Source organism: Thamnophis elegans, chromosome 4 (genome assembly GCF_009769535.1).
Source record: "Thamnophis elegans isolate rThaEle1 chromosome 4, rThaEle1.pri, whole genome shotgun sequence".
Lineage (NCBI taxonomy): Eukaryota > Metazoa > Chordata > Lepidosauria > Squamata > Colubridae > Thamnophis > Thamnophis elegans.
Genome location: NC_045544.1, coordinates 63,401,752 through 63,415,023, shown reverse-complemented (window position 1 = coordinate 63,415,023; position 13,272 = coordinate 63,401,752). Strand labels below are relative to the sequence as shown.

At 35.8% G+C, this 13,272-nt stretch overlaps 1 protein-coding gene across 12 annotated transcripts in view; it reads right to left on the bottom strand.

Annotated features, from left to right (window-relative positions):
* AFDN (afadin, adherens junction formation factor) overlaps nt 1–13,272 on the bottom strand; it is a 96,436-nt gene that overhangs the window by 82,316 nt on the left and 848 nt on the right. The window lies entirely within an intron of this gene.

Sequence of the window (13,272 nt, the reverse complement as noted above, 5' to 3'; positions counted from 1 at the left end):
ATGGGAATAGAAAAAAAATTGCTATATTTAATTAGATTGTTATACTGTATATACTCGAGTATAAGCCTAGTTTTTCAGCCCACTTTTTGGGCTGAAAAAAGCCGCCTCGGCTTATACTCGAGTCAGTGAAAAATTTCCCCTAAATGGAGGAGAAAAAGGGGCGGGGCCATGCCGCTGGGTGACACTCGTGAATGGCCCAGTGCCCCTGTGAGTTTCCCCTCCCTCTGTGTCAGTTTGCCGCGCAGCGCGCACCGCACCATCCCCCCTCCTCACGTTCTAATGTAATGCAGGGCTGTCTTACGATTCCCCTTCCTCCCCCTCCTGCCGCTCTGCAACGATGTCCCACCTCCTCCTTGTTATGGCAAGCAGCCACATAGCGATGTCCCACCTCCTCTGGTACAGTGATCCAATGATAGGAATCACTGTGCCGTGTGTCATAGGAGGCGGGACATCGCTCCCGCGGCTGCACGGGACATCATCATCACAGCGGGACATCAGCATCATGAGGTGAGTGAAGTATTTCATTGAATACACCGCTAGTTTACTGTTTTTCTTTGAAATAAATATTCAAAAACATTATTGGTATCTATTTTTATTTTTGAAATTTACCGGTAGCTGCTGCATTTCCCACCCTAGGCTTATACTCGAGTCAATAACTTTTCCAGTTTTTTTGTGGTAAAATTAGGTGCTTCGGCTTATATTCGGGTCGGCCTATACTCGAGTATATACGGTACATGGAAACCCAGGGTTAGAGTACGAGAGAACAGGACAGGATTGGTAACAAATGCAATCCCAATAAATAAGGGCTTAAGACAAGGCTGCATTTTAGCTCCAACACTTTTCAATTTATACTTAAACGACTTGCCAAAATGTTTGGAAGACATATCACTCCATGGGCCTAGTATAGGAACAACAGGTAAATTGCTTATTATATGCTGAAGATATAATTCTGATGTTGGCCTTACAGGTGGAGCTACGAAGGTCACTCGGGAGGTTGGCAGCATATTGTATAAAGAATCGCTTGATAATTAACGTAGAGAAATCAAAGGTAATATTTAGCAGGCAAACAAAAGATGAGGAGATGGGTTTTAAATGACAGGAGAATAGAACAAGTTCAGTCATTTACCTATTTAGGGATAGTATTCCAGACAAATGGTAAATGGAATAAACATGTAAAAGTCGGAGCTCAGAAAGCCCTGGCTCAGACGGCCCAATTAAATAAACTTATCTTAAGACAAAACTCCATCTTCATTAACCCCAGTGTTAAAGGTCTTTCAGGTGAAAATTGAACCAGTACGGGGCAGAAATATGGGGGTTAAGTTGCCTGGGTTGGAAATCCCTCAAAATAAGTTCTTGAGGAGAATCTTGGCAGTGTCCCCTGGAACCCCAGCATGTGTAGTGAGGGCAGAATTGGGAGTACATGCGATTGGCACAAGGGCCCTGTTGAAGACTGTTTATTACTGGCTAAGAATAATCAAGATGGAGGAAGGGAGGTTAGTAAAGGTAGCGCTAATGGAGTAGATTATCTCAAGTAATAAAAATAATTGGTTATCAAGAATTTTGAAGCAGGTATCAAGCTTTGGTATTCCTTTAAACTGGCAGCAGCACGATCTTAGGCAGATCAGAACGTGGATTGCACAGAGATTTAAGGACATAAGTGCACAATCAGACATTGCACAGGTGACAGCAGCAAAAGTTTGCCCCTTGTTATCAGTAAACAAACAAATTTTTAAAATAGAAAAATATTTAACTTCGCCTTTATCTCCCGTCATAAGGAGATTTTTTTTCCAAATTGAGATTGGACCAACTTCAAACAAACATGCTTTGGGGCAGGTATAAGGGGATCCCTGCAAGTGAAAGAGTCTGTTTATGTGGGACGGGAGAAGTTGAAACAATGTCCCACGTAATTTTTGATTCCCCCCTGTACTCAGATTTGAGGGAACACCAGTTGGGTAGGATCTTTTATACCAGCACCCCTAAGTCTAAAGAGCGCTTTTTGGAACATTGTTTGTCAGGTACTAATTTGCAGTTGGTGAAATGGATTGCCAAATTTACTGTAAAGTTGATGGAAATAAGGACAAAGTTGGTGCAGCAGAACATGGTGGACTGTAAGAAAGACCACTTGACGGGGTAGGCGTAGGGGTGACATTGTAATATAATTTCAAGCATATTTAATTTGTATCTTAAATTATTGCATTCTATTCTGATTGTATTTTAAATTGTATTTTATTCCATTTACATTTTAAGTTGTGGTTTGTTTCAATCTCATTTTAAATTGTAGTTTTTGTCTCTGGAACTTGGTATTTTGATATGGCCCAAGGGCTAATCAATAAAGATTGATTGATTGACTACTAAAACTTCTTGGAGACTTTTCATGTTTTAAATTTCCGTGTTTTTCATGGAAAATATATTTAGCTCTTTGAAGAACCAGTGGAAGTATAAATTATATAATACAGGTTAATTTTACTAATGCTTTCCAATTGTAGTGGTACTATAAAAAAACAAATGCTTGCTCCAAATAAAAGTTGAAAAGTTAAATTTGAGAACTCCTATCTTATCAAAACAACCAGGAACAATAAGCTGTTAATGTTTTTAGCTTTGTATATTTTTTCAAGAAATTTCTTTGTATTCCATTTCCAGTGAGATAAATGTTTTAATTAGCGCTGATCACCGAAAGTTGGTGCAATTGGTCAAGTTAACTAATCATCCTAAAAGATGCATGACTCCCATAAGCCACAAGTGAACAACCACTTGACAAAATGGGTATTGGTGGAAACCTGGTGAACTTATTTGTATATGGAAAAGTGAGGAACAGGACCTGATAGTCCTGGCTGCTTCCCAAATGCCTTGTTCCTAATTCTCATGAAGAAAAATTGGTCTGTGAATGACACCGTTGTTCCTGTTGAGGTTATGGAAAATTGGAAAAGTTGAAGCTTTGCTCAAAGGTCAATGGGCGAGAGCTTCTATTCTCTGTGTTATTCTGTAAAATTGAGCATATATAAATCAGATTTCTGAAAATTAATACTTAGGATGTATTAATTCTAGGAAAATTACAGCATTGCTATTTTAACAGCCTTATAAAATTGTTTTCAGTTTTTATAATTGTTTAATTTAAGCAGTCAAACTGGCTGCCACTTTAAATTCTAATAGAACATGATTCATATATGTGGACCAAATAGATCTTTTGTTGTGATAATATCTTATAGACTGAGATAATTTAATTTTGCCTAAGCAGTTAAGTAGAATAACAACCATGAACAAATCTCAAGCCTTTACTAAATTAAACTATTTTAATCAATAAATAATTTTAACCAAATATTCAAGTATGTAAACGGTGTTCATCAAATAATTATTTGGCTTTTCTATGTTAATATAACCAAAGTGGTTTTTACTATGAAAGGCAGGCAGTTTTTAAAACAATTATGTGGAACCTTAGGATCGGAACCAGGAGCACTGTAATAGCCCTAAGATAACGTTATAATATATACCCAACCAATTATATCAGAGTATTTTAACTCAATTCAATATTTAGGCTAACAATGTAAAATAATACATCTATTGACTGCAATTTGATGTGCACATAAATAATTTCATTCTCTACTTCTCCCAGCAGATGCTAAATTTGACAAATATTAACTACAGCAATAAATGCAAAATAAAAAGGCTTCAACAAATGTAACATAAACTGCAGTTTATGTTACATAATACTTTTAGGAACGTTATGAATAGCTTTACTAAACAAAGCAACAACAAATAGAAGTTTTAAAACATTTTGTTCACCAAATGAAATGCTACTAGAGCTTTGAAGATGTTCTACATGGAAAAAGCAGAATTGTTAGCAATCCTTTTATAATAAACACACTATAACAATTAGATTGACAAAAAGTGGAAAGGCTACTGGTTAAGCCAAACAAGCCCTCAACAAACAACACCGTGACTGCTGTAGCTTGGAAACAAAGAACTTAGAAAAAATGCAGCAGCAATTTGATACTTTCCAGTAGCACTATCAAATTTAGATGCTCACGAAGGTACATTACATTGGTACTTTCTTATCCTAATATTTTAGGTTAATAATCTGCTCAAAAGTAAAATGGACTTGTTGTCAAGTACAATCCAATTTATTAAAGAGCATGTGCCCATAAAGGAAAAAAAAAAAACGCCTCACTAATGACAGCCCAAACGTCTTGCTGAAAAGCAACAGTTTTCAAAGATACAAATGGATACCCCCTCAAACATTTAGATTCAATAATAGAGATTCTTGAATTAAACAATATCTAAAAAATGACTAGAAAGCAAGTTTTTTTTAAAAAAAACCCATTAACTGCTCATCCCAACTCATTCCTCAATATTCTATCACTAAGCACATTCAATTTGCATTCTCCTCTCCCCTTGCTCACCCAGAATTGCCCACTGCAGCCTGCTCCCAAATCAAGCAACAGTTCCACTCAACCACCCCAAAAAAGACAGTCACATGGCCCATTTCTATGTACTTTATATATGCAACAATTTATCAAAAATCACTCCAAAGATATATCAAGTACACAGAAACATATTTCCTATTTCTTTTCTAGCAGAAGCAGGAAAGGTAAAGGTTCCCCTCGCACATATGTGCTAGTCATTCCCAACTCTATGGGGCGATACTCATTTCCATTTCAAAGCCGAAGAGCCAACGCTGTACAAAGACTTCTCTGTGGTCATGTGGTCGGCATGACTAAATGCCGAAGGTGCACGGAACGTGCACCTTCCCAACAAAGGTGGTTCCTATTTTTTCTACCTGCATTTTTACATGCTTTCAAAGTGTTAGGTTAGCAGAAGATGGGACAAGTAATGGGAGCTTCACTCGTTACGTAGTGCTAGGGATTCGAATCGCTGAACTGCTGACCTTTTTGATCAACAAGCTCAGCGTCTTAGCCACTGAGCCACCGCATCCCTTATTTAGGTATTAAGAGATGCTCAAAATCCATAAGCCATCAACTCCCCTCAACTGACAGTTAATTTTCAATGGTCTTCAATGATTTTCACTTCCTTCTACTATGTGTTTTTAATAGCAGTATCTCCTCAGCCAATAAGACAACCCCCCCTCCTCTAATTCATAGGTAATTATGGGGATGGAGGAGAGAGAGCTTGTTTTGTTTAGCTAGGATTAGTATCTGTGTGAACGTACTTAGCATAGATTCCTTAGCACTCAAAGCTCCGTGAAGAATAAAAACACTGAAATATAGCAAAAGTAAAACTAGATTTTCATATACACTTACAAACTAAAAAAAAAAATTCAAAGACAATATGAAGTTAACTATGCTAATAATTCCATGTCATTTTTATCAGTGGCACCAGTAAATCTATTATATGAACTATCGTTTTAGATAGTTCCCTATTATTTTGTTTTGCTAAATCATAAAATTTCAAGTTTGGGGTATTTAACTTCAAAAGTAATTCTACAGAGTTTTTTGAATAACAGTTATAGTTTATTAAAACTGTAATTTTATAGAATAAATATGGAAAGTTTTCCTGCTTTAAAAAAAGCTGTTTTAATTCTGCAAAGCCACTTCTCCAGTGATTCTAGCAGATACACTGTAAGCACAGTTAAGAGAAGTTAATGCATATATTCTTCATTGAACAAATTTCTTTCATATTATAATTTTTAGAATACATTTACAATAATCTGCAAGTATTTTTTTAAAAGATTTAAAATTAGACCCTCCGCATCCAAAATAGTTTGGGATCAAATATTTAATGTGGGAATACCCAATCTATATTTTATTCATCTGTTTAAATTTTTCTATGAGCACACTGAAAAGAAAAAAAAACAATGCTACATTTCCTCATGATTTTGAAGTTGGGAACATATGAAAATGATAAATAAGCCTTAAAGGAGTTTAACAAAACCATTATTCCCAAAGAGCCCCTTCCTAAATAAAAAATTATGCTGTTGGCAACATATATGATGCTTTTCCACTAATTTTAATCACAACTCTCCTCATCCAGTCAAACAAATATTAGGTATAGCCTGCATTTAAATACTAAAATATTCCCAGCCTCTAATTTAAAGCATTCGTTTTTAATAGATAATCACACATACTTCTGTAATCATAAAAGGTATCTATTTAATCATTTTAAAATCTAGATTATCCAGTATCGCATCACATCAATAGAGGGGCCTATCTCTCTGCAGTAAATAGAAAATATTTAGTGGCAACCCTAATCTTGAATAGATCAATATCAAGCATATATTGATATCAATATCAATATATGCTTGCATATTTATGTTCCCTTGAATACTCTATTGTTCTTCAGAACCATTTGTAACTGAGACATATGGAGAGTCCTTGGCAAAGGGCAACTGATCCCAAATAAAATTTATGTAACCTGTCAGCAGTACTAAAATGAAGGAGTTATCACAGGAGTCCTACCCCTGTGATAAATAGGATTATATAGCATAAAGTCCTACTTATTTTCAAAGGAAAAGATCAATTGTTTATGCACTTAGCTTTAATTTCAACTAGACAACCAATGACCCTTGGGTCAAATTTTCAAGATATATTTCCTTACCAGATTCCTTGCTACCTTCAACAATGACAGAGCTTCTAATGTACTAATGTACAGTGGAAAAGCTTATTCAGAAGTATCTGCCTTGAAAATATCCCATATTGAACTATGTAGCAAACATCAGCACAGGAAATGTTTTAAGACATTTTGCATTGTGTCACAAACTGTTTTATGTTAATTTTATGTCATAAAATATTTTATAAAATTTGCAAATTTCAATTCCAGCTAGAGTCATGTGTCCCAGATTTTGGACACATTCTGTAAATTAGATATTTGAGGTCTCTTGGTTCAAAGGGTTTTGACCAAGTTGTACTGTTTTACTCAGTTAAATGTTACCGGAAAGAGTGTGTTAATATATATATAATAGATATATTTAATATATACAGTAGATAAATGTACACAATGTATTAATGAAGCATCTCTTTTTGGTAATTTCTCTGTATCACCTAAATCATCAGGATCAGCCTACGGAAATGAAGGTGAGCTAAATGAAGAACAATAACTAAACTGAAACCCAGTAAATTAGAGGCGCTGTGAATAGTTAAGTCTTTCATTCAATAATTAGGGAAGTAATTAGGGAAGGAAGGCTGTACAGTCCTGTTTAGGACCCTACTGCCCTATTTTTCATGTACCTTCCACCAAATTTCTGTATGGTAACAAGAGGGAAGCCATTCTTGATACACATGACCAGGTAAGAGGATGCTCTCCGGTTGAGTTTCAGCTGACACCATTTTCATTTGATACTGGTGTTCCACATCACATAATTTTAAAATGTTTATGTCGTTAGAAATGTTAACTCTTATTGTAATTAAGTGAAAATTGGGGATTTAAATGGATGTAATCTCAATGTAAGTTTTTTTTTCCAAAAAGAAAGATCAGGATATAAATATTATGGTAAAAGAGTATTTTGAAGCTGGACTTTGTCCACCACAAAAGTCCTACATGTCCATCAAATAATAGACATTTTGTGAGCATACCCACAAGATACCCTCAAAATTCCAGTTGTGCAACTAACTGTGATTCTTTTTTGTAGATCTAACTTCACAATTACTTATCACTTGAGGTACTATCTCACAAAATGTTCAGATACAGTAATTATTTGTTACATATTTAATAGATAAAGCTTCAGAATACACAACAGCATATTAACTATGGTGATGAGTCATTCTGAGTCAGAGGGCAATGAAGAGGATTTTTTAAATTTTTCATACTTGTATAAAGACAGATATGAATCCCATCAAATCTCACATATGATATAATGTATTATGGACACATTTTGAACTCTAACTCTATCCACTGCTGAAATATTTTTCCATAATACATTGTATATGTATTATATAAAAACTGTGGTGGCACTCTGGTTAGATGCAGTACTGCAGGCTAGTTGTGCTGCCTTCTGGCTGTCTGCAATTTGGCAATTCAAATCTCACAAGGCTCAAGGTTGACTCAGCCTTCCATTCTTCCAAGGTTGGTAAAATGAGGACCCAGATTTTGGGGGGCAATATGCTGACTCTGAAAACCGCTTAGAGGACTGTAAAGCATTGTGAAGCGGTATATAAGTCTAAATGCTATTGCTATATTTTGACATGAAAACATTTTTTGTTTGATATAGTACAGATTAATGATAAAGTATCCAAAGTTCAGAATTCATGTTTATACTGGACTCTATTTTGAAAGATTATCATTCACATCATGAATAGTTCTAGTGGAAACAATGATATTCAATTCAAAAAGGCTACCACATCATTCATTTTACTTATTCATTTAATATATATATAGTCAATTTCATTATGCAATTAACTGATATTTGTCTTTTTGTTAATTGCAATTTCAACTAAAACTTGACATGGCAAAGAATATTACTATGTTCAATTAAATAGAATTTCAAAATAATATCAGAAGCCCTGTCAATATATTCCCTTGATTTATTCTTTTGCAAACTCCCATAAATATCTTAATGAGATTTCTTGGCAAATGATTTGGGCACAGTTCAAAGTTTTCACACTGAAAGCTCAGAACAAAACAATGTTACATATCTGTTCTTTCTGCTCTCTCCCAGCTATTTTACATATCACTTCTTTCAATCAACTCTTCTATATAATGTGAGAGTCATAAACTACCAATTAAATCTTTAGACCAGCGGTTCTCAACCTGTGGGTCGGGACCCCTTTGAGGGTCGAACCACCCTTTCACAGGGGTCACCTAAGACCATCAGAAAATACATATTTTTGAAAAAATAAGGAAAACATAAAATAATTTTATGATGGGGGGGGTCACCACAACATGAAGAACTGTATTAAAGGGTCGCGGCATTAGGAAGGTTGATAATTTGACTGGCTAATCTGTTTAACAGGGTTGCAGTTAGACAGCAAGCCTTCTCTTGCTGAAAACTTTCTGAAAGAGAACTCCATTTTATTTTGATCTCCTTCCCTTAGGGAAGTGAAGACTGGCCATGAAAGCCAACTGGGTGACCTTGGGTTAATCAGTTTGGCCTAATGGTTAAGGCACTAGATTAGAAAGTGGGAGACTATGAGTTCAAGTTTCACCTTAGTCATGAAAGAGAGATGGGTGACCTAGAATCAGTCACTCTCTCTCAGCCCAGCTCAACTCATAGGGTTGTTGTGGAGAAAATAGGAGGAGGAAGGTATGTTGGATATGTTCACTGCCTTGAGTTATTTGCAAACATAATTTTAAAAAGCAGGATACAAACAAACAAACAAACAAACAAATAAAAATACAACTGAAAATGAAATATGAAAGTCTGCTGATGGAATTTAAAAAATCCCAAATTAGCTACAGTTCTGCTTGGAGGACGAGCAATTCCAACTATTGCTAGCATAGTCTACATGTCTATTTAGAACAATAATTATCAAAGAATAGATAGCAAAGGTCTACATATGATTCTGTGCAGTATCTCAACATTCACAGATGAAAACATGTTTGCTGCCCAAGTAACACTTTCTTTCAAACATCAACTTTAGCTATTGGGAGGGGTACTGATATGTCTACCTTTCTGTATGCAGCAGCAGTAGATGGCTCATGAGAAGGAAACTGATTGAAAACTAGTTCTCCAAAGTATACAGTTGATAGGACAAACAGTAAAAGAAAATAAGTTTCAACTATAGTTATGGGCTGTGAGCCTCAATGTTAAGTGGAACTAGAACATCACACATCCAACACAAGAAAAGCACAGTTAAAATGTACTAAAATGGAATATCATTAGGTTTCTAGTCCTTTGAGTCTCAAATATTTTTACTGAAGAACATCATTTACTGAAGAACATATAGCAAGTTTATGCTAAGAGTTATTATTACAGCATGAAGTACAAAAAAGTTATAGTAAATATCTGTCTTTCTTTTTCTTTTGGTTAAAATTTTGTTTAAAAAGACCTTTACAATGAAAGGAATGAGAAGGTATATACAAAGGTAATTATAATCATTATATGTCAATGAATAAAAAAAACCATGCTTATAAAAATGAAAATATTGGGAATGGGTATACATGTAGCCTTCAACTTATGACCTGTCTTTTCACAATTCATAGTCATGACTGCCTTGGAAGGGAGCTTTACAGCCCATAAAGCACTTCTGGGCAACATAAAACATTTTGCCGATTCTCCTTCACCACCCAGTCATATGGCCACATTTCCAGCACTTAGCAACCTGTCTGCATTTATAATGGGGTTGCCTACTGCCCTGTGATCATGTGATCACCATCTTCTGTGCCAGTTTCCTCAGAAAGTCAATGGGGAAGCCGACAGGGAAGGTTGCAAGTGGAGGGGACAATGGATTAGAGTTCCATTCTCCCAGCATGCCAAGGAATTTCTTCTCCACTCCATACAGGGAGAAGTAATCTTTCGGTGTGCTGGAAGATTGGGGGTCTAATCCAACCCACTGCCTAGGCAGGGAGCCAGATTCACTTAACAACTTGTTACAAACTTAACAACTAAAGTGATTCAGTTAACAATTGCGACAAGAAAGATCACAAATAGGGTAAAATTCACTTAACAATTGCCTCACTTAGTAAGAGAAAATTTGGCTTAATTGTAGTTGTAAGTCAAGGACTACCTGTAGTTACTAATACAGCATTTGGGATATATGGGTATTGATTCTTTTATTTTGTTAACTGTTACTATTGTTATCAATTACCTGTGTGTGTGTGTGTGTGTGTGTGTTGTTCAAAATATTGTCAATAAGTGCATATTGCTTATATGCACTTATAATAAATAAATAAAAATGATGATCCAGGAACATAATTATGCATGCATGAATTAAATGAGGTACAACAGAAATGAAGTCATGAAGTCTGTGCAAGTCAGAGAAGAGGAAATAACTTGGTTACCATGACAATACAGGTGTTTCTCCACTTTCACGTTAAAGAAAGCAAGTTCAGCATGGCTTAAGTTTAAAGAAATTCTATTAGATAAAATGTTGAAATGGTTATATGTTGCTAAGTGTATTCTTTTAAAAATACAAGCATGCAAAGTCCACTAGAGTCAAAAAAATGGTGGCCAGTATACAGAAGTAATCACACATATTTACCTAAAATTGCATTAGGTAAGCATTTGGCAAAATAAATATACAAGGTGACTATACAGAAGAATTAAAAGCATTGTTCTGCTCTACAAAAGCAAAACAAAATCAAATTGCACAAATATTGGAGTTTCAGGAAAAAGGCAACCAGGAAACCTAAAGAATTATTTTATTTACTGTGCATCATTAAATGTTACTTTTAATAAGAACTTAAGTTCTCCAAAGACTGCACCCTTGTCTGTGATATTTCCTCAGACAATGACAATTTATGTACCTGTGCCAAATTTATTAACTTGAAAAATACATTTTGAGCAGGCATTATTGCAATAAAATTTGAACTGCTAATCTAAAACAGTTTTTTGTTTGTAAACTGAAAGCTCTAACCTACTTATTATAGTGAGGAAAAAATAATCAATGCACACATAACTGATCTGTATTTAAAATAAACAAGTGTTTCCCCTCCAAAACAACCAGATTCAGCTGTCTATATGCTTACTTAAAAATCTCTTGAGAGATAAATATAATTTAAATAGTAACTGAACAGATCACATAGATGTACACGCAAGAACATTTGCTTTTTTGAAGCTGACCTATTTATTAAAAATAAATAAATCTAACAAATTAGATATTATTTATCAGAAGGCTCCTATTAACAACTGAAGCCCAACCACAATCAAATGCAAATTTCATTTGTTATCTTGGGATCAGGAATGTGACAAATGTTCCTACTCAATAAGCAGGCATCATAGTCCTGTTTTGCCCAAGGAAAAAACAGCTTTCAAAATTCTTGACTACATCATCTTTCATATCAGACGTACATGCTCACAACTTGTTAAAAATATAACAGCACCAGCAATTAGGTGTGGCTTTAAAATTATTTTTAAAGTTTTTCTATTTAAACAGAGATTTAAACAAATGTATCCACTGAGCTTTCCAATAAAACATTTTTTTCAATATTTTGAAAGAAACTCTTTAAAATTACAGTATATTGAAGCAAATTAGTTTTTATATATAGGATAATATTTTAAACACATTAAATGTTTTCACAAATAATCAGTATAGAAACCAATTGGTTGTCAAAATTATGTACAAAATAAATGTACTGCATTGAAATTGTTCAAGTGTCTAAAAGATCCCAATATAATTTCTACTTATCCTAATCTGAGATTTCTAAAAAGAAATAAGAACCCTGTTATGTGCGCTTTCTTAAATCATACTTCTATGGAAATTAGAACACAGTACTCAGAAAAGGTGGCAATATTGGAGCTCAGCCAGGTAATAGTCCTCAAATTACAACAGTATGTTCAGTTACAATGGCACTGAAAAAAGAGACTTATGCGATTGTTTTTCACACAACCATTGCAGCACCCCCTTTGTTACATGATAAAAATTCAGAAATTTGGCAATTGACTCATATTTATGACGGTTGCAACATCCTGGGCTCATGTGTTCCCTTTTGCGACCTTCTGATGAGCAAAATCAGTGTCAGATTCACTTAACAACCATGTTATTAACAACTGCGTGATTCACTTAACAACTGTGACAAGAAGTGTCGTAAAATGGGGCAAAAGTCACTTAACAAATGTCTCACTTAGCAACAGAGATTTTGGGCTACAATGTGATGGTGACTAGAGCACAACCTGTAATGGAAAAAGTGCAGGGGGAAGGGAGTCAGGAAGTGCTAGTTGAGGAATCACTGAAAGGAAATACAAGGTTGATCCAGGGATTGCAGTGGCTGGACAAGGCCTGTAACATGAACGGCAAAGCAAAAGAAGGGGGGGGGGGAACCTGGGGAATGTGGTGGTGGGGTGTGTGCCTGGAGAATCACGACCACGGGGGTCCTTGGGGGAAGTGGTAAAGCCAGGGCACGGTGTCCTTCTCTTTACACCCGAAATCCCTTCCTCGCCGGGTGGAAATGACGACGGCTGGCAAGCATTTTGCAAGCATTAAGACGCGGGGTCAGGTACAAACAGATTATTCCCTGCCGAGAACGACCGAGGCCCTAACAGTAGAGGCCGGTCACTTTCTAATCAAAAAAGGTAACGCCAGCAAAACCCAGACTCTCCCCACTCCACCCCTCCGTCCCTCCTGCACCCCAACGCGCCGGCACAATGTACGCGAAGGAAAGGGGAGCTCTTTCCCGGGAAGCCGCCGCCGGGTCTCTCACCTCGGGAAGGGGCGGAGTTTCCCCTCG